This window comes from Chlorocebus sabaeus, chromosome 17 (genome assembly GCF_047675955.1).
Source record: "Chlorocebus sabaeus isolate Y175 chromosome 17, mChlSab1.0.hap1, whole genome shotgun sequence".
NCBI lineage: Eukaryota > Metazoa > Chordata > Mammalia > Primates > Cercopithecidae > Chlorocebus > Chlorocebus sabaeus.
Window position 1 is genome coordinate 41,873,499 of NC_132920.1, and position 22,253 is coordinate 41,895,751.

Genomic DNA, 22,253 nt, shown 5'->3' on the forward strand with positions numbered 1-22,253 from the left:
ATATTAACAAAAGAAGCCAGGCACAAAAGCATATACAGCATGCTCTGCGTATATGCGTTCAAAAACAGACAACAGTAATCTACTATGTTAGAACTCAGGATCCTAATTACCCTTGGGGGAGTGCCTGGGAGGGGGCACAAGATGGCTTGGTGGGTAAGGAGATTAGGAAAGTTCTGTAATTTGATATGGGTGTTGGTGCCATGAGAGTGTCATATTTACAATAATTTGTACAGCCGCTCCCTTACAATTTATAATTTTCTGTATGTGTGTTCTCATTTTAAAATCACATAAGAATGAGGGTGGACCGGCCTGGTACGGTGGCTCACACCTGTAATCCCAGCACTTTGGCAGGCCGAGGCAGGCGGATCACTTGAGGTCAGTAGTTCAAGACCAGCCTGGGCAACATGGTGAAACCCCATCTCTACTAAAAATACAAAAATTAACCAGGTGTGGTGGCACATGCCTGTAGACCCAGCTGCTTGGGAGGCTGAGGCAGGAGAATCGCTTGAACCCGGGAGGCAGAGGTTGCGGTGAACTGAGATCGCACCATTGTGCTCCAGCCTGGGTAACAAGAGCGAAACTCCATCTCGAAAAAAAAAAAATAATGAGGGCAGACATTAAATAGTTTAAAAGAAGAGTTAGGTAAACTACCTTCACCAACACCATCCCTTCCCCCAAAACCCCCCCTTCCCCAAGTGTGTCTATGACTTTAAAATGCCTTTGGTACCAGGCACCTTCAACACAACTGCCAGAGCATACCTTGGTACAACCTCTTTGGAAAAGCAATTTGGCAATATATGTCAAAGCCTTGAAAAACAGTCACCAGTCCAAGGAAGTAATCGTAGATGCAGAAAAGGATTTTGTGCATAAAGATGCACTTCACATTATACAGAAAAAAGTCAAAACTAACCTCAATGTCCAGTTATAGGATAGTTAAATCAATTACGGCGTGTCCCTCCTGATGGACTGCTATACTTACAATAAATAACATGGGGATATGTCAGGTGACAAAATGTAGGATGTAGGGGGAATTGTATATAAAACCTGATCATCACAATGTAAGATATGTATAGAAAAACCTCTTGGGAGGAAATATACAAAATTATTACTGACTTCTTTGGATGATGATAAGTATTTTGTGTGGTTTTAAAAGCCTTTTGGAATGTTACTCTTTCTCTATAATGGACATGTGTATCTTTCTAATTGAAAAAATATATATATGTTACGCTAACAGCTAATGCTTACAGAATGCTTACCTTGTGCTAGGTACTGCTCAAAGCACCTATGTAATTATCACAATTATTTCATGATATGAGTGATGTGGGTACCATTATTGTCCCCACTTGAGGAATGAGGAAACACAGGCCCAGAGAGGTTGTCACTTGCTGAAGGTCACAGAGCTAATGAGTGGCAAGGCTGGACCCTGGCAGTCTGGCTGCACCGCCCCAACCCTGGGGCTGGGAGTTTGGTCTCCGTCCTCCATTCAGGGTGAGGGCGGCCACGTTTTGTTTCAGGAATTCTCACTGAAGAAGTCTCCCTGCGATCAAAGAGTTTCAGCAGCTGATCTCTTTCATCCAGCCAGGGGCCAGAGGGTGTCCGGGATGATGGAACAGTCTGGAATCCCCAAACACAGGCAGAAAAAAAAAATTCTACCCTTCCTCAAAGAGCAGAGATAATTTCCTGTATTCCCAGAAAAACATATGTCTGGCGGCTGAAACAACAAAGTGTGCAAGCCCAGCGACTGGGAGGCCTGTTTAAGCCATTGATGACGCTCTGCACCTCTGTGGTCGGAAGAAGTTTTCTTCTGATTCAGTCTGTTACACGCTCTCTCTTGTGGGGGAGCTGCCCGGTCAGTCCTGGGGAAAGAAACTGACTGCTAAAAGAAGGCTTCCTGAACAGGTGCGAGGTTCCTGGAGGCAAAGGAAGGACTTTGTGGCCTCCTAGGAACCTTTCGGCCTTGGGAAGGGAAGAGAGGAAAAAATACCAAACTTGGAGTTTTTCTCAGCCCCCTCTGGCAGAGGAGGCAGCAGAGGAAGTCCTGATGAACTAGGAAACAGAACAAGGACATCACATAATCCTCATGGACAAAGCCATTCCAAATTATGGAGGTGGTCATGAGTCACTGCAGGGCCTGGGGAGGGGGCATCAGATGGCACAGACCCAAACAGGGTGAGGGGTGGAAAGGTGTCCTACGACTCCCAGGAGCCAGCAATCCTGCCCATATGATGCTGTGGGAAAGGCCAAGTGCTTGGGTTCAAGTCGTAGCCTTAGACTGGACTCAATTGTCTGGGCATGACCTCAGTCTTCCCATCAGTCAAGCAGGGCTTGCCAGCTGGGGCCACATCTCCCTCAGAGCAGCTGTGCTCTGAGTGAGGAGGCTGGGTGTGGAGGTTGCCTGCAGGTGTGAATTTGTGGGCAGAGGGGAGGTGTCACCATTCTGATCACTGCTCAATGTTCCTCCATCCAAGCCCACTGGGGGCATCCCTGCACAAGTTCCTTTGGGGAAAAGGGTCCCATCCATTCACCCATTCACACACACACACACACACAGACACACACACACACACCCCATCTGAAAGCCCAGACTGGGGCAGAGCAGCCTAGTGGTAACCCCAGCCTCAGTCTCTTCTTACTAGATAGGGGCAGAAAGCCCTCAGGCCAGCTTTTCCTATTACCAGGAGCCCTCTGTTTCCTCTCCAAATATCTTGGGTCTTTTAAGATTTTCTTTTCCAGAGCTTGTATATCATGTCATTCACTGCAGGAGATGAGAGAGGCAGGTGAGCAATAACAATGTCCACCTCTTTGGGTTCTGAGGGATAAGTAGGCGGAGTGTTTAGCACAGTTCCTGGCACACTGGAGATACTTCATAATATAGCCTTTTATCATATTAGCTGGCAACTTCTGATACTGAAACATAGCAAACCCAAGACACCTGGTAAGTGTGCACTGTTTGATTGGAAGGTCCTTGATATCAGAAGCAGAAATGAGGTCAATGGGACACGCAAACGCTTTTAACAGTTTTAATGCCATGTTTTGGTCTTTTACCCTTTTAATGAAGTGTAACTTATCCTAGCAAAATGCATATATTTGTAGTGTACAGCTCAATGAAATTTACAGATGTGTGGCCTTGTGTAATCACTGTTTAGATCAAGATGGAGAATGTCACCATTGCCCTGGCAGGTTCCCCCCAGGACCCTGTTCTGCATCACCATGGCTGAGTGCTACGGGTCTCCAACAGCACACAAAGGCTGCCATGCAGGATGTGGTCTTCAGTATCTTTCATGAAATGGAACCACTCTGCCAAGTGGGACACTTACTGAGGACTGACCAACCCCTGTTTGTGATGAATAAAGATCAATAAACAAAGAATGAATTACATGAGGAAGCGGAGGCTCCAAAAGGGGGACCTGCACTATGCACTTCAGTGGCAGCAGAGCAAGACCCCAGGATGCGTTCTGCACCACCTCTCCCAGACCCCCTGCAGGGATGCACTGCGGGAGACTGCAGGGCTGGGGGCAGGGGGCAGTCAGGGGCTTGTTTTTAAATCTCTGAGCACCAGCAGGAGGTGGGGAGGAGGGAAAGGAAGGAGAGAAGAGAGGAAGGGCGGTCACACAAGCTCCTGGCCCACTTAATGGCCTCCCGTTCCCACAGCTCAGGCCCATCAGCCCCAAGTTTCAGCTCACATCCCACAGGAAAGGGTGGGAACTGGCGCCTCCTGGCTGGCCAGACTGTTGGCCCAGGACAACAGGGGGAGCAGCTTCAAAGGCCATTGCAGACCAGAGAGTCGCCCTGTCCTATCCCACAGGGACCAGCTGGGTCCGGCAAAGAAGACTGCCACTGGGCATGGCAGGATAGGGACGAGGGACATGTAGCTAAGAGGAACATGAAAGGAGAAACCAGAAAAAGATTCCACCCCTGTGTTATGCATGGACTGGCCCAGCCAACCATGTGGACCCTCTGTCTCTCTGTGTCTGCTCCTCTCTCTTTCTCTCTTCTCCCTCTTTCTCACACATGCACGCACACATGCACACATGTCCATGTGCACACGTGTGTAGCCGCATCCCTCAGCTGCCGCTTGCTGTCTAAGGATCCCCTTAGCAGGCAGCCACCTTTCTCCTGGGTTGGGGAGTGGTGATACTGAATCCCCACCCCTTGTGCCCCTGCACCTGCCTCCTGGGCACTCCATCTACTCCAGCCTCCTGCCTGTGTCTGCCATGCTTTGTTCTCTAGTTGTTTCCTTGCCACCTACCCATCTCCTCAGCTACAAGGAAGTTTCAGATAAATCACATTTATTCTTCAGAACCTCCACGCCATCCCACCCATCAGACTTTCCAGAGAGAGATGCAGGGCCCTCAAGGGCTGCTGATCCAGTGACCCTCACACGCACAGTTGTCACCCACTTGGCAAACGCTCCAAGTCCCTGCCACATTGCACTGCTGGAGGGGCCTCTGTTCAATCACATTCATCCTCACAAACACTTGATGGGATAAACAGCAACACCAGCAGGATAGGAAACCGTGACTCAGAAAGGTTAAGTAGGGCGGGTGCCTACTTAATCCCAGCACTTTGGGAGGCTGAGGTGGGCAGATCACTTGAGGTGAGGAGTTTGAGACCAGCCTGGCCAGCATGGCAAAACCCATCTCTACCAAAAATACAAAAATTAGCTGGGCGTGGTAGCACACGCCTGTAGTCCCAGCTACTTGGGAGGCTGAGGCAAGAGAATGGCTTGAGGTTACAGTGAGCTGAGATCAAGCCACTGCACTCCAGCCTGGGCAACAGAGCGAGACTCCGCCTCAAAAAAAAAAAAAAAAAAAAAAAGCAAAGGAAAAGAAAGGTTAAGCAGCTTGTCAGAGGTCACACTGCAAGAATACAGTGAAGTGGGAATTCAAGCCCAGGTCTCTCAGGTATGTGACCACCACCAGCTCCAGCAAAGGACAGGAAACCTGGGGCCCATAGGAAAGGTCTCCCCATGTAGATGGCTTGCTGTCCCCTGCACTCCCAGCCCTGCCCCCCCAATTCCATGTCACCCTCAGCAAATCCTACAGAGGTTCCCCAGAGAGGCCTGCATGCTCCTCAGCCCTCCCAGACCCCACCCACAGATACTTTTTTTTGCTAAACAGCCAAGACGTTCATGCCCAGGAGGCTCAGAGGGTGACAAATCTGAATGTCACTGAGACGGTTAGTCCACCCGAGGGCCTGGGTCGGAGGGGGCGGAAGGGGAGGCTATATGAAGTTGGTCAGACAGAAATGTGATTCCAGGGATCAGAGATCTGGCACCAGATCATAGTGAGGTGAGGGTGGTAAGGGTTGGGGGAGGAGTGGGGCTCAGCCATAGATGGCTCCTAGGACAGGAAAGGGGCCTGAGGGCGAGAGAGGGGCTTAGAGACTGAAACTCCACTTGCCCCAGGTACCCCCTGACCCACCCCGGTGAACCTGCTCGCATCCCCTGCAGGGAAGATCAGCTAAATTTTCACGGATGCTAGGTCAGCCTATGCGGTCAATGAGGTCCCTCCCCAGGGAAGATGAGGCCTAAGACTCTATCTGATTGGCCAGTTCATGCCATTGTGGATTTGGGGCCCACAAGCTCTGACTCTTTGAGATGAGTCTGTTTTGCAAGGGCTCCCTCAGCCCCCACGGGCCCAGCACAAAAGCCTACCTAAGGCCAGAGTGGGACTGGAAGACCTGCATCGGTATGCACCACCCAGCTGCGTGACCTTGAGCAAGTCCTGTCCGTCTCTCTGGGCCTCAAGGCCCTCACAAATAACATGCAGAGGCTGTGTGGGACCTCTCATAGGCTCCCCGCCATCTGCCTGGTGTGCTGATGGCTCTGGCAGCATGGATGTGTGCAGGGCTAGTCTGGTGGGATCGGCCTGCGGGGCTGGGAGGGGAAGAGCCAGGCACCAGTTTCACTGTCCCATGTGCTGGCTGCCCCGGCATTCGGGAGCTCCCTCTCCAGAGCCATGGCAGCCTTAGGATCCAGCCTTTGCTTTTCCATCTCCTCAGAAGAAAAGAATCCACACTCCAGCGTCTTCTGCTAGCTGCCAGCTGCTGAGGGCAGGGAAGGCTCGTTGACTCCAAGTGTGAGAAGAGGCAGGCACAATGAGCACAGCCGGGCACACAGCGGGCACACGCAGACCAGCTTCTGGCTCCTGGTCCCAAACCCAGTCACAGGCCCAGGACTCCCTTCATCTATCCTGAGTTGGCTAATAATGGCTCTCAGGGCCCCAGTACCTAAGCCACCCCTGCCTCAGCCCTCCCTGCCCCAGGCCCAGAGTCCTCAGAGCACTCCGACCCCACCAGTGCCTGGCTCCTGCCCCTGCTCCTTCATCACCTGCCACCCCAGCCTGGCCCCAGCCACCCCAGCCTCCCTGTGGCTGGTCTGCTGTAAAGAACGACTCCCTGGCTTTGTTTTTAAGAGTCGAACATGCTTCTGAGTACTTTGGAAATGACCACTGTACAAATGAAGTAGCCAGGTCTTCCTAAACAGAAGACGACACTGGAGAGAGGAATGGGGGAAGAAACACCTCTGAGCACGGACAACTGCATTAAATTCACAGAAGGTGGCCTGTTTTCTCTCAGGTGCAAACCAAGAGGCATTAGTACTGTGCACACTGAGTGCTTGCTCTGCACCAGGCGCTGTTCTGCGTTGATATGTGTTACTGATTTAATCCTCACAACAGCTCCATCCACCATGATGGAGGCGTTCACAAATCCCTATTTTACAGAGGGGGCTGAAAACTTGCCCAAGGTCACACAGTTGGTAGGAGTGGAACTGGGGCACCTGGTCTCCCCACAGTGTGCTGGGTGCCCCTGTGGAGAGTCTGTCTGGAAAGTGCCAGGGGAGGCAGGTAGGGGGTCTTGAGCCCATTACTGAAGGGGCCCTTGGCTAAGCAGGTGGGGGCAGGACGCCAGCCTCCCCTCAGCTCTTGTTTCCTCTAGAACTACTCCCATTCAACCCTCCTTCCCCTCAAGACATCCTTTCCACCCAAAACCACCCAGGACTACCCTTGCAGTTCCCCAACAGAGCCTCAGTTCCCCTGCCTCCACCCCCACCGCATCATCTGTCCCAAGTCCACCCTCTGGAACACAGCTGGGCTTAGTGGATCACGAATGTGCTCTGGACCCTGATAGACCAGAATTCAAATCTGGCTTTGCCATTTGTCAGCTTTGTGACTGGGGCAAGTGCTTAACCTCTCAGAGCCTCAGTTTCCCCATCTGTACAACAGGATGGCAGTAATGCCACCTTCCTCAGAGTCAGTGAGGGGGTAAATGGAACTAAAGTATGTGATGTGCCTAGCATCTTGGAGGTGGTCTGTGAGTACTAGCTCGCTGCCTGTGTGACCACCGACCATCTGGCTGGACAGTGAGGGCCTTAGATGGGAGAGGGCCTCTTAAGGCATCACATGTCCTGTTTGCTGGTTAGAAACAGATTCTCAGGCCCCGCCCAGACCCACTGAGTCAGAATCTGCATTTTAACAAACTGCCCTGGGAGATGTGTGGGCACATTAAAGAAACTTTACTTGTTGTCTTCTGGGGACTTAGTTCCCTGGTTCCAAGCATGAAAATTGGTGGTGGGTGGGAGGACACAGTAGGGAAGCACAGGCCCCTGGTGGAAGCACAGAGCTATTTTAAAGGACAGGCAGGGCCCTTCTGAGCCCCACAGGGACGTTGAGCAGGCTGATTCTCAGGCCCAAGAGCCAAGGCGGAGGCCAGAATGCAAGGTTGCAGGTGGGCTCTGGCTCACTCAGTGCTGGGGCTCTGGCCCGTGCAGGAGGGGAAAATAATCCAGGTCTGTGGGGAAATAGCTTCAAAGCTGAGATGGTTACCAGTGGAAGGCAGCCCAGACAAACCATATGAGACACTCTCATTCACGCACACGCCACCTCTTATACACAAACCACTGTCCACACATACACACTCACCATCACACACACTGCACCAGGACTTGCCTGTCTGCCCAAAGAGCGGCTCCAGAAGAGAGCAGACAACCTTTGGGATAGTGTGTGCCTGGGCCTGTGTGCTCCACAGGAGGCCTGGGAGTGGGGAGGCTCCCACAGCAGGTCTAGGAGCCCACTGGCTCCTCTACAGGGCTCTGCCTCTGCCTCCCACCTGCCTAAACCCCAGCTCCCTCTGAGCAATGAGAAACCCAAGTCCTGCTCACCTGAGGTTGGCAAGGACCCAAATTTTAATTGGTCACTTGCCTGCTGACTCCCCCCTCTCCCCCAGTACACCAACATCTTCCTCACCAGGTTGCTGGGGGGTAATCAGCAGAGTGGAGCTCTGACCTCAGGGTTCCCTGAGAGGCAGCCGTACCGCAGGGCCTGTGCCCACTCCCATGCACACTCACACGGGACAGCTGTAAAGCCCATCCTCTCCCCAACCACACAGCTTCTGAAGGGCCAGGGACGCTCATCCACCCTATCCGTGAAGAGGTGACAGCTCTCAACTCCACACCCATTTTCAGCTCAGAAACACACAGCCACTGACCTCTTTCACCACCGCAGGCTGGACCTCTTCCACCATCACAGGGCCCCCCAGGCTCAGATGGGCTCCAAAGAAACCCTAAATCGTGGGGCCAGAACCCCAAGCAGGCCTAGGATGTCCAAAAAAGAACCATCAACTAGGGAGGGTCAGTCTGGCCGCAGCAGAGTGTGTGATTTCACGGGTTCTGGAAAGGCCCTCAGCCCCAAAATATCTTCCCTCTGGGTCCGGAAATCCCTCCCAACCCTCAGATTCACTGCCGGGAGAGGCTCCCACCTGAAGCTCTCATCAGTTCACACCCCTGGGAGAGGCAGCTGACAGCTGGCCTGAGAGCGGCCAAAGATGGACAGGGGGAAAGTGGGTGCCAGGCCTGGTGACCGTCATCTCGCCAGGGCCTCCCTGCCCACGAGTTCCCACCAGAAGAGGGCGCTCTTTCCTCCCCGACCCCAGAGTGCGGGTCCCCAGAATCCAGCACCTCTGGCCAGGGAGAGGGGCCTAGCAAGGAGGGACCTCAGCATGGCCCTCCACATCCATGCCAGGGGAAACCAAGGCCTGCCCCAACTGTCCCCTTGAGTAAGCTAAAGTGCCAGACAGCAGGAGGGTATGCGAGCCCTGAGAGCAGGGAGGTCGGGGGCAGGAGGGGGAATTAACCAGGTTCCAAAATAGCACAGTTGGTTCTGCCTCATTTCACCCTGCTCAGTGTCTGGCAGCTTCTGCTTTCGATCTGAGTCACGCCTGGTGGGGGCAGGACGGGGCAGCCAGTGCTGGCAGAGGCCACTAGACAGCACAGGCAGCGGCCCAGGAACTCAGTGGGGGCTCTTCTCCCCTCATAACACACACCTACACCCACCCCCAACCACCCTTATCCCCTGTCCTGCCCAAGAGTTGGGCTTCTGGGAAGACCTAACAGGGACACAAAGTCCAGGGGGCTCCCGTGCCTGAATCCTATCCCAGCCCTGGGCCTACCCCAGGATTCCCAAATGCTGTCAGCTGCCCTAGACCCAGAACTCAGCTTTGCCCCTGCCCTGTCATGTGCGCTCCAGCTGGCATCCCCACCCCATCTCTGTCAGGGAGCCAGAGGAGACCTGATCTGGAAGCCACCATCTCCCCCCGCCAGAGGAGAAATGGCCTCCTACGGCAACATTCCAACAGCCCACCAAGCTACCCGACCACTGGATGGAGTGAGTGAGCTGCCCCCACCTGCCCCCATCTCCCCCCCGCCCACACCCAGGTATGAAAGAAACAGGAAGCAAAATTCACACACACACACTTCCAGCCCTTTTCCTGTCCTTAAACACCATAAGAAGCACTTTGCCTTTACCAGGACAGAGCGAGGAGTCAGGTGCCTTGAACTCTGCGTGTGGTGGGGTGGGGGAAGGAGCATTGGGAAGTCCGCTCTCTCTTCAGCATTCTCTTCCACTCATCTGGGCTCCATGCCCTCCTGCCTGCCCAGCCCCAAGGCTCAGAGCTGCTCTTCTTTCCCCCATAGTGGTGAGACTCAGGCAGCGGCTGCCTTATACCTTCTCCCTGGACCCAAGATGTTTGAGCTCAAACCTGAGACATAAACCCCACCTTCCAATGCCTGAACCCATCCTCTCTGTTCTCCTCCCAACACCACACCTGCCTGGAGTAAGTGCAGCCACCTTCCTATCCCAGTGGCGGAGTGGGGAGGTGATAGACTCGGGCTGCCATGGCTGGGCCTGCCCACAGGGTAGGGAATGGCACAGGCAGACACACTCCTGCCCCTGCCACCCCAGCACATGCACCCGAGCAAACTTGGTTTGGAAATGAAACATCAAGGCGAAAGGCTGGGGCTGGTGGCTAGAGGAAGAAGTCAGAGAGGCTGTGACTTGGCACGCATGCCTGTGGCCCGGGACCACGTCTCCAGCGGGAGAACACCGCCAGGCCCAGCCCCTACCCCATCCCCATCTCCTTCCCTTCCCCTAGCCCCCACCCCAGAAGGTCTTACCTACACGCCACTTCCCTCTTTTAATTCTTCCCATTCCCTCAGCCCTGTAGGGTGTGAGACGTGTAGCCTGAAGCTGGGAGGTCTGGGGATGGGAACAGGTGGAGCCCAGGGGGAGAAGGCTCCTCTCCAGGAAGTAGGCATGACAGAGCCTGTGCCAGGGCAAACAGGTATGCCACTGCACTAAATGAGTCCCCCACCAAAATGTCCCTGAATTGCATTCTGTTCTTGACAGAGACACAGAGGGAGGTTACTAAGAGGCTGAGTTCCCGGCTGACTAAAAGGCAGCCACGTGGCAGCCACGGGGCTAGGGGAAGAGGCAGGGGCAGTGAGAGAAAGGAAAAGGAAGTCCGAAAAACCACTACAATCACAGTCTCAGGATGCTAGAGTTGGGAGGGAAGTGGAAGATCGCTCTAGGCTCTGTGGCGCCCAGCACGTCTGTACCTCCCTCTAGGAGAGGATGCCATGACACAGGGGCGTTGCTGGCCTTGCACAAGGCCTGGGAAGGGCAAGCCAGTGTCTGGCACATGGCAGGCGTCTCAGTCACACAGGTCACTTTCCTCTGCTGTGAGCACCTGGAGGCATCCTGACAGCTTCCTCTTTTTATCCATGGCACCTTGTAGATGCTCCTTAAGTATCTGTGAAACACAGTGAGCGTGGAGCTGGCCACTGGGGAAGAGTATGCCTGGGGAAGTCTCTTGGACATAGAAAGGGAGATGTGGGAAGAGGGCTTGGCAGACCCCTAGGACTGGGCTTGGTGAGGTGACAAAAGCTATCAGGGCTTAGCCACATGCTCTGGGCCCTCACAATGTCAAAAGTGCCCACTTTAGGACTTCCGGGTGCCAGCACCTGAATTGGTGCCTGAGCCAATGAAGTTAGCACCCTCCCTTCCCTACCACCCCTTAGTCAAAGATCCCTATCACTTGACTGGGGAACTCTAAAGCATATTCTGTAGAGGACTCCAATGGCAGTGAGCCTCAGGTGCCCAGTCACCTTGCTCCTTCGCACACATTTTATCAGCTTCTTTCCCTTCCTGTCTCACGAATCCTACTCTACCACTGGTGCTCCCTGGGGGAGCCTCCCAGATAAACTGTTTGCACTCACATCCTTGCCTCAGCCAATGGGCCCCGAGGAGGCAGTTATGACCTGACATTGAACAGCTAACTCTGAAACTTAGAAATAAGGGCCAAGAAAAGGGTCAGAGTAATGCAAGCTGGCCCACCCTACAGGGAAGGAGAGAGGCAGGCGTGTAAGACTCAGTCACTGGGGAGACTGGTCAAGCTGGATGCAATGGTCAAATGTGTACTTGGAACTTCCCCACTTGGCAGAAGGTAAGACTCAGTCCTCAAAGGGAGAGCTGGGAAGATGGAGAGAAGAAAACAGGACTTGCCAGAGTTGCAAGTTGCGTGGAGAAGAAACCTCCATACCGGGGGTAGTGACGGCAACATTAGGTTGCTGGTAGTAAATGCCAACAGGACTAGAAGCCCAGCATTGCCTTCTGCCCCTAGGCTGCTCCTAGGATAGAGTTATAGAGATCCAGCATTCCAGAACCTTGGCATGCCCGTTCATTCGATAACATGGCTGTTATGTTCCACACTTAGAACTAGGCACTGGTGACACCAAGAGAGGCCATTTGATTAAACGCTAAGAGAGTGTGCTTTGAACCTAGTTGAGCTGAATCCCAGATCTGTCACTTTCTAGCTGTGTGACCTTCATCAACTTACTTAACTTCCCAGGGTCTCAGTATCCTCATGTGTAAAATGAGGACAATATCCATCCTGGAGAATTTCTGTAAGGATTAAACGTAAAGTATCTAATGTAGTACCTGGCACAGGATAGGTGCTCAATAAATATTTGATGGATGCAGGTATATAATGGATGGATGGATATAATGGATACATGCATAAATGGACGGGTGGATGCATGAAAAGATAGATATAATGGTGGGTGGATGGATGGATGGATGGATGGATGGATGGATGGATGGATGGATGGATGGATATAATGGATGCATGCATAAATGGATGGGTGGACAGATGAAAAGGTAGATATAATAATGGGTAGATGAATGGATGGATGGATATAATGGATGAAAAGGTGGATATAATGGATAGATGTATGCATGGATAGATGGATGGATGTTTAAAAGGAGATGAAAAAGGCACTAGTTGTCTGCATTGTTCCCATCTGGTTCAATATTCCTTTCCACTAAATTTATTTATTTTTATTTTTGAGACAGGGTCTCACTCTGTCATCCAGGCTGGAGTGCAGTGGCGCAATCACATCTCACTGCCGCTTCACCTTCCCAGGCTCAAACAATCCTCCCACCTCAGCCTCCCAAGTAGCTGAGACCACAGGTGTGTGACAATACATCCCACTAATTGTTTTTAATTTTTGTAGAGATGGGGGTCTCATTATGTTACCCAGGCTAGTCTTGAACTCCTGGCCTCAAGCAATTCTCCTGCCTTGGCCTCCCAAAGTGCTGATCTTTCCACTAAATTTATAAACAAGAAAACAAGATCCCATCACTTCCTAATTTATCTATTTTGGAAATCTACATTTTCATTAAACAGGTTGACAAATATAAAGTAAGATCCTTCTAATGGGCCTTAGCCACATAACTGGCAGGGTCATTCCCTGAAGGATGTATAGGGTTACGTCAGAATAGAAGATATCCTCCTGGCTCAGGTGCCCTCATGCCAGCTCCCACCATGTGGTCACGCCATGCCAGTACCCATCTCTCAGCAAGTCGAACTCCCCCCAACTCCTATTCCAGAGAAGGTGGGTCAGGGACCAGGTAAAGGAATGGGAAGCCAGGCGAAAGCACAGCAGGGAGAACAGGCCAGGATGGCCAAGGAGAAGAAGCCAAGAACAGAACACAGCGATTTGGGACAGGGGTGACTAGGGATTAGAAAGAAGAGCCTGAAAAGCAGAGAGGATTTATTGTCTTCGGAGAAATGAAGAAAGAAAATAGTCCTCAGAGAACAAGGGAGCAAAAACAAAATGAAATAGACCAGGCGCAGTGGCTCACGCCTGTAATCCCAGCACTTTGGGAGGCGAGGTGGGCAGATCACGAGGTCAGGAGATTGAGACCATCCTGGCTAACATGGTGAAACCCCATCTCTACTAAAAATACAAAAAAAATTAGCCGGGCACGGTGGCAGGTGCCTGTAGTCCCAGCTACTTGGGAGGCTGAGGCAGGAGAATGGCGTGAACCCGGAAGGTGGAGCTTGCAGTGAGCCGAAATCGCGCCACTGCACTCCAGCCTGGGAGACAGCAAGACTCCGTCGCACAAAAAAAAAAAAAAAAAAAAAAATTAAATTGACTGAGCAACATAGAAAGATCGTTTTCCTGCTCCATCACCCCCAGTTGCTCTCCACTACCCACCAGATAAAGTCCAAGCGCCCTAGTTGGGCCTCCAAAGCATGCAGGATCCCTCTCCTTAAACAGGCACTGGATGCAGCCAAGGGGACCTCCCCACCCAATCTGGGCCCCCGGACCCTCCCCGAGTTCCTCTCCCACAGATTATCCAACTTCTCTCTGGAAGCCCTGCTCCAGGGTCTCCTCCTCCTCCAGGCAGCACACCCTGACTTCACCCACCTCTGATCACCATTTGGGAACAATTACTTACCCTGTTCCAAGCCTGGTTCTGTGTCTGACACAGGAATACAAGGATGAATAAGACAGCCCCTGCCCTATGGTTCTTACAATCCAGCTTGGAAAAAACATCATTATCTGATATCATATATTGTATTTCTTCTACCACTATGGATACTACTAAAACTTGTATTGAGTTGTAAAACCATCTATCAAGGGTGGCTTCTAAAGTCATGATAGAGCCGGTGCCAGGCCCTCAGCTTTATCATGTATTAACTCATTTGGCCTTCCCAATGACACTAGGAAGTAGGAAATACTACTGTACTCATTTTACAAATGAGAAACAGCTACAAAGAAGTCGCCTGTCTGGTTTTCTCAGCTGCAGTGTGAACTCCTTGAGGGCTGTCCCTTGGTTTCCTCCTCTCCCACACAGGCTCCAGGTAGAGGACACTCGGACATGGTCCTCTGGGCTCAACGTCCCCACCACTGTGGCCTTGGGTGACGGTATGCTGACTGGTGGGTGGGAATGGCATACATGCAGGAAAATGAGCGCCAGCAGAATGGAGGAGACAGACCTCCCACGTGGGGTATGAAGGGACATGGTCTCAGTGTCCCCTTCCAGCATCACTCTTTCCCCGCCTGTCCCCAAGGTCCAGCCCTGGCATTTCACAATCCTGCAGTCACTGCAGAATTCCCTGTCCCTTGCTAAGAGGGCTGAGGTGGCGTAGAAGGAGGGAGCCAGGCTTCATGCCCAGGACAGACAGGGGAGCAAAAGGGTGGGCTATTGGAGAACGGAGGAGCCCTTCAGCTCCCCCCAGCCCCAGGGGGATCAAGCCTCTCAGAGTGAATAAGCCTAGCCTGGAAAGTAAAACACAGGGCAGGCCCCAAAAGGGTCATGTCTGGGCACCGTCACCTTGGCAGGGGGGTGGAGGAACATGGGCCTGTGGCAGAGGCATGGCCTTCATGGCACTGAGCTGGGCTACCCCCTTGGCAGGCTCACCCAGCTCAGAGGCCTCTTCAGGCTGGGAAAGCTGAGGAGGTGGGCGACTCAGACCCAACTTAGAACAGAAGCATCAAGAGGCATTGAGTGGAGTTCTGGGTTGGTGAAGGGGGCTTCACACCAGCCTGTAGAGCTCAGATGTGGGGGTCTAGTCCCCAGCCCTGGCCACATCTCACCTTGATATTCCTATCCCCTCCCAGAAGGCACAGTGGATGTACAGTGTGGGTAGAGCAGGGAAACTGAGGCACAGAGCCTGTCCTCCAGCTCTGGAAACCTGCTCTGCCTGTGTGGCCACCAGCACCATCCTTGAAAATGAACCCCCATGCTTCTCACAAGCACACAGGACTCCAAATCCTACTGTCACAGGGTCCTCTTCCACCCTGGGGACATGTATTTTCCAGAAAGAGGCTCCCCAAGGTGGGGCTGTGGAAAGAGGGCACCATGCCTTCTCCTGAGTCTTGGTCTGGGATTGGGTGATGAGCACAGTAAGGGGCTCAGCTACAGCTCTGGGCTCCAACCCCAGCTCTGCCTTTCACTAGCCATAAGGCCTTGGGCAAGTTACTGAAGCATCTCAGGGCCTCAGTTTCCTCCTTGGGGAATGGGGCTAAGTATCCCTGCTCTTGTCTCTCATAGTTGATAGTATCCAAAAAGGTCCTGGTACCCCACCCAGGACTCATACCCTTAATCACTAGTCCTCCCTCTTCCTCCTCACCAGGGGCCCAAGGGCTCAAGCACTGGCAGGGGCTGCTGAGGAGCTGACGGAGCCACTGCTGTTGATAGAGCCGGTGCCAGGCCCTGGGCAGGCACGGGGCCCAGGCACACAATGGGGCTGTGTGTGCACCCAGCGTTACTCTGGAGTGGAGCTGGGCAGGCTGGCATCTGGGGTCAGGCCAAGAATTCATGTCTCTGGAGAAAGCCTCCCCACCCCCTCCTAGGCAGCACAGCTCTTTCCAGGGGTGAGCGAGCACCACCCACTCTCCCACCCAGCCCAGGAAGGGAATGGGAACTTGCCCTGGTGGCAGGTACTGGGGAATGGGGACTCCTGCGTCTAGCCACTGGCTGGGCTTCTTGCTTGCCAGGCATTTTGGACCCATTACGTAATCTGGGGTTGCAGCCTTCTCTGTGGCCAGAGGGAGGGTGAAGTCTGCGGGGACCAGGAAAAGGAGCAAGAGAAGTCTGGCTGCGACCCCCACCCCATACAGAGGGCCTCAGTCCTCCCTCCCCAGCTTACCAGGGCCCTGGGCTCAGCACAGGTTTTCTGAAGCACCCAGGACTCCTGGCCACCCAGCCTGCACCAGGGTGCTGAGGTACCCCAGGAGAGGAGCTGGCTCACTCCCCAGGGGAATGAGTCACCAGCCGGCTGTAGCCAGGATGGCAAGGCGAGTGGTGGGCAGGTGGAGCTTGTCCTCTCCCATCCCTGGCAGGTCTTCTTAAGCTGGAAAGCCACTCAGCTGGTATCAGTGCTGACCACAGCGTCCCAGCCCAGGCCTCATTGGGCTACTTCCTCTGGTGCAGGGATCGCCTGGCTGCAGGAAGCAGAGGGACTTGATGCCCTCCGGTCCCTAAACTGACTCACTCTCATAGCTATAGGCATGGGCAGCCCACTCCTCTGTTTGTCTCTGAGCGGGTGTCAGGCTGCGGGGAAGGGCAGCCACCTACCCCCAGGGAGAAACAGGGTCTGAGGCAAGGAAGGAGGGGAGAACTCGGGCACCTAGTGGGCAGCAGGGAAAGGCAGACAGCCAGGCCACCTTACTCCTCAGGTTGTGGCCAAAACAGGGAGGGCCCCTTTGCATGAATCACTTTCTATTGTCCCCAGAGCCAGGAGGCACCCAGGAACAGGAGCTAACTGGCCCTGCTCCCTGGCTGGCTAGACATGTGGCACCCTCCCTCACAACCAGTCATAACGACACAGATAGGCGCCCTGATGCACGCCCCCTCACTCCCTGAAGGTCATACACAAAGTCACAGTGACGGCCCAGCCCAGTGGACACAGTTGAATGGCCACCCATCCCCTAACACCCACAGGAACCCCCCAGCCTGAGCTAGAGCGGGCCACACCACATCCTGTAGGCCCCAAACAGTGCTGAGTCTGGGAGTACCTCAGCTCCGAGGGCTCCTTCCTGGTCAGAAGGCAAGGACCTTTCCCAGCCAAGACCACTGCACTGAGTCCTGTGTGTGTGCGCATGTGTGTGTGCGTGTGTGTGCGTGCGTGTGTGCGTGCGCGTGTGTGCATGCGTGTGTGCGTGCGCGTGTGTGTGCGTGTGTGTGCACGTGTGCGTGTGTGTGCGTATGCATGTGCTTCTACCACCCCTACCCTGAGAAATCACCCCCATGCCCTGAGCAAAGAGACGATGAGAACCAAAGGGCCTTCAGAACCTGAGCATATTGTGCTTATTTTCCAGATGAACAAACTGTAACTTACATTGGGGAAGTGTCTTTGTTCTAGATTATGAATAAGGCTGAATCTGGAACCCAGGCTGGGGTAGCTTAAGGCCGGTCAGACAAAGCAGAGGATGGGGAAGAGGGAGCAGGGGTGAGAAGGAAGAAAAGGGAGGCAGGGGAAGTTTCACCACTACATCAGAGGTGCGGCCTTGCTGGTACCATTTCATTCATTCATTTCAAATATTTCTTGAGCACTTGCTACATGCCAGCACTGTGGCAGGGCCTTTCTGCCCATATCACCCCTCCCTCCTGTGAGACACTGCTTCTGAGATGGACTGTCGTTTCAGGGGACCCCCATCCTGAGGGTGCAGGGAGACTGGGGCAGCGCCAGAAGCTCTACCCTTGAGTGGCAGCCCAGCCCCAGAGAGGCCCTGGAGGCAGCCTCCTCTGTGCTCCCCACCCTGAGGGACTCCAGCACTCAGGGAATCCAGTGAGTACAGCACTCCAGACCCTGATGTACAGGTTGGGAGTCCATGCCAAGTCAGAGAGCACAAAACGTCAGACGACAAGGAGCCTGGGAGTCACCTACCAGAAAGTCCCAGGTTGATTTTAGCAGCAGAACTCCCATTTTCAGACAAAGTCGGCCTGGACCCTTGATATGTAAAACATGAGGATGAAGTAGCTCCATGGAGCACCTGGAGTCAGTATGAGGAGCAGGAGAGCAGCATGGGGAGTGGGGAGGATCACCCCACCTGGCCTCCAACCAGGGCCTCCCCCACGCTCCCAGACAGTATACAAGGCACCTTCTGGGATTGTGAGGAAGAATCTGAAAACCACAGTTTTCTCTGGCCTCTCCACGTTGTGGAAGCCTAGAGGAAGCAGGGAGTATGTGTGGACCATACAGCTCAGGGAGAGCTAGGACCACAGCCCTGGCCCTCCCGACTTCTAGGCCAAGCTGTTCCTGACTCTCAAGACAACAGGACCCCATCCTGTACATGGGAAAGGGACACAGCAACACCTCCACTCCCAAAAAATTCTCATGGACCAGGCACAGTGGTTCACGCCTGTCATCCCGGCACTTTGGGAGGCTGAGGTGGGCGGATCACCTGAGGTCAGCAGTTTGAGACCAGCTTGACCAACAAGGTGAAATCCCATCTCTACTAAAAATACAAAAATTAGCCGGGTGTGGTGGTGCATGCCTGTAATGCCAGCTACTCGGGAGGCTGAGGCAGCAGAATCACTTGAACCCAGGAGGTGGAGGTTGCGGTGAGCCGAGATCATGCCTCTGCACTCCAGCCTGGGCGACAGAGTGAGACTCCGTCTCAATTAAGACCAAAAAAAAAAAAAAAAAAAAAAAGTCTCATGGATTCAAGTCCTCCCATGCTCCCAGTACAGGGCAAAATGCTCCACATGTATCATGCCTATGGCCCAGGTATTATCATCTCTTTCTTGTACATAAAGAAATGGGTGTTCAGAAAGATTACTGATTCATCCAAGGTCACCCAACCTGTGAGTGGCAAAGCCCAGATTCCAACCCAACACACAGCTCTTGACCCCCACTGCAGCCTTGCAGACATCCCCACCATCATGATGCCTGGCTATAACCACTTCCTCTGAGCCCCACTGCAAGCCTCATCTCACTCAAAGAAAAGCGCTAAGTCTCCTACCCAACTCAGCCCAACAGGACGTCACATACAGAGCGTCTCAGTAATATAGCACTACCACTGCTACTAATACCACCACTTCTCTATTATACAGCACTTTCCACTTAGGCAGTTCATACAGTATTATCTTACTTAAACCCACAACACTACACTCCCATCTCCATCTCACAGAGGAGGAAACTGAGGCATACAGAGGTTGATGAGTTGCCCAAGTTTACACAGCTAGGAAATAGCCAAGCTAAGATTCAATCCCAGGCAGTCTCACCCCAGTGCCACACCCCCTCCCGATAATGTCTGCTGGCTCCTCCTTCAGTGGTGGCTGTCACAGGCACCCTCATTTGGGGGCTTGCCTCCCTCCTGTGAGGCCTCTCTGCAGGGGTCAGAGGCCAACTGGACCCCTGAGGGGTGGATGTGGAAAGCCTATCTGAGGAGCACCTTCAGCTCATCCTCTCCAGCTGTGGTAACACCACCCCCTCTCCCACCCACTCACAGGAGCTAGAGCTGGAAGGATGAGATCCTGGGAGAGCAATCAACGCACAAGCATGAAGAGGACACCTACTGCATGCCCAGCTTCAAGCTGTGGCAGGTGCAGGAAGTAGAAGACTCTGTCCTTACTCTCCTGCCAGAGGCTCCAGTCCCCAGAAATGTCCAAAGGAGTAACCCCTGCCACCCCCACCCAATTCAGTGCTGGCTGCACCAGATGTTGGCAACACTTAGAAACAGGGCTAAAAATAGACTCTATAATGAGTCTGTGCTAAGAATAACTTGGGCAAACAGCCCTTCAGGAGAGGACACTGTCTGCCAGGGAGCCACCACCTCCTCCCACCTCCCAACCCGGCCTGGCCTACCCCCTGGCCCATCACTTGGAGTCCCCCACAGCCAGCAGAGGACCTGGAGCATTTCGACACTAACTGCTGTGTTGATGGAGGCGCTGGCATGCCCGCATGCACCCTACATCACAAACCAGCTGACCGGTCACCCCCCATGAAGGGCAGGGGCATCAAAGGGCTGGGCAGAAGCTGGTGGGGACTCCCTGCTCCAGGCACAGCTGCACTGAGGTGCCAAGTCACTTGAGTTGTTTCCCCACTCTAACACCAACTCCCAGCAGGAAACCAGGAAAACAGGGCCCCCAGCTTGAAGTTTGTGCTTATTTCACATCTCACCTGTGACATGGGTCCCTCGAGTCAGCTAGACTGGCCCACTTCAGACATGTTCAGGGGAACTGAGAGCAGAGAGGGGCAGCAGTACACTGAAGGGCAGACACCAACTGTGGCCAGGGGAAGGGATCAGAACTTTAAGGCCCAATCATGCTAGCTCCCACAGCCAGGGCCTCCTTTTCCCATGTCCTCTTTGCCTCCAGAAATTATAAAAACTGTCAGACTCATGGATCCCATATCTGCATATGAATTGAAAATTACAGAGCACGTTCATATCAGAGCTGAACTTCTCAAAAACTCCAGAAGACAGACAAGACAATGAGCTTCATTATACAATTGAGGAGAATGCGGCTCAGGAAATGGAATTAACTTGCTAGGGGTCCTGCAGCTGGGATGAAGCCTTATTGCCATCTATTAGTCTGGGAAGGATCTCCCAGCAGCCATAAACTAGGCATAGCTCCATTTCAGAGCAATGCCCAGAAGGAAACAGACACCCTTTAATGCTGGAAGCCAGCGGGAGAGGGCCAGAAAAAGGTAAGGAGCCCTCAGGAAAGAAGCAGCAGCACACACAACACTTCTCTGAGGACAAAGGAAGAAGGAAGAGGAAGAGGTGTCCTGGGCAGAGAACTGGCCACGGAGTCAGGAGCAAGGAGTCTGGCCCTAACTCTGTTACAGGTAACTGCATAACCTGGGAAAATCCCTTCCTAAGTTTCATTCCAGGTCTTAGTTTCTCTATCTGGAAAATGGGGCTTTAAACACCAGGCCTTTGAGATACCCTAGAGTATACCATGACCACATATTGGAGATGTACAACAAAAATTAGCATATCAAAGGTTCTGACAAGTCCTACAGCAAAGAAACCCATTTGGGGTTTTGTGTAGTTGCATGTATTTATGGAGTACAAGGTGATGCTATGATTTATGTGCACCATGTGGAATAATTAAATCAAGTTAATTAACATATACATCACCTCAAATTCTTATCATTTTGGGTGGTAAGAACATTTGAATTTTTGTTTTGGGTTTTTTGTGTGTGTGTGTGTGTGTGTGTTTTGGAGACAGGGTCTCGCTATGTCACCCAGGCTAGAGTGCAATGGCATGATCACAGCTCACTGCAGCTTCAACCTCTCAATTGATCCTCCCACCTCAGCCTCTCCCATAGCTGGAACTCCAAGCATGCATTCTCACATCCGGCTAATTTTTGTATTTTTTTGTTTGTAGAAACGGGTTTCACCATGTTGCCCAGGCTGGTCTCGAACTCCTGGGCTCAAGCAAGCCTCCTGCCTCGGTCTCCCAAAGTGTTGGTATTATAAGCATGAGCCACCACACCCAGCCAAGAACATTTAAAATTAACTCTTAAATGATTTTGAAATACACAATACATTATTACTTACTGTATTCACCATGCCGCACAATACATCTCAAGAAAAAAAACTTATTCCCCCTGTTTAATTGTGGTTTTGTACCCACTGACTAGCATCTCCCCCTTCCCCCAACCCCTATTTTTCTTTTTTTTTTCCCTTTGACTTACAGTCTCCTGTGCCTGCTTGACCTCTAAACCTTTCCACAGAAAACATCTTGGGAAACCCTGGAATAGATGTGGAGCCACCAACTGAAATGCCTGCAGGGGCCAACAGGAAACATGAAAGCCTGAAGCAGGCCCAGACACAATCCGTTGGGACCTGCGGTTAGCTGCAAACCCTAAAGAATTCCTGAGAGCTCTGGAGCACAGGGGTCCCCAATCCCCAGGCCACAGACCCATACTAATCCACGGCCTGTTAGGAACCAGACCACACAGCAGGAGGTGAGTGGCGGGCGGGCAGGCAGGTGAGCGAAGTTTCATCTGTATTTGCAGCCACTCCCCATCACTCACATTACCACTTGAGCTCCACCTCCTGTCAGATCAGCGGTGGCACTGGATTCTCATAGCAGTGCAAACCCTGTTGTGCACTGTGCATATGAGGGATCTAGGTTGCATGCTCCTTAGGAGAATCTCATGTCTGATGA

The 22,253-nt window shown here is 52.8% G+C and overlaps 1 protein-coding gene across 5 annotated transcripts in view; it reads right to left on the reverse strand.

Moving 5' to 3' along the window:
* Nucleotides 1-22,253, reverse strand: part of TFEB (transcription factor EB) — a 53,057-nt gene that overhangs the window by 12,980 nt on the left and 17,824 nt on the right. The window contains exon 1 of one of the 5 annotated variants that reach the window (XM_007972615.3): nucleotides 8,488-9,310. The exons of the other annotated variants lie outside the window; for them this stretch is intronic. The gene's annotated coding sequence lies outside the window, so the exon portion shown is untranslated. Of the gene's footprint in view, nucleotides 1-8,487; nucleotides 9,311-22,253 lie in introns of those variants that run through there. 5 annotated transcript variants of the gene reach the window in all.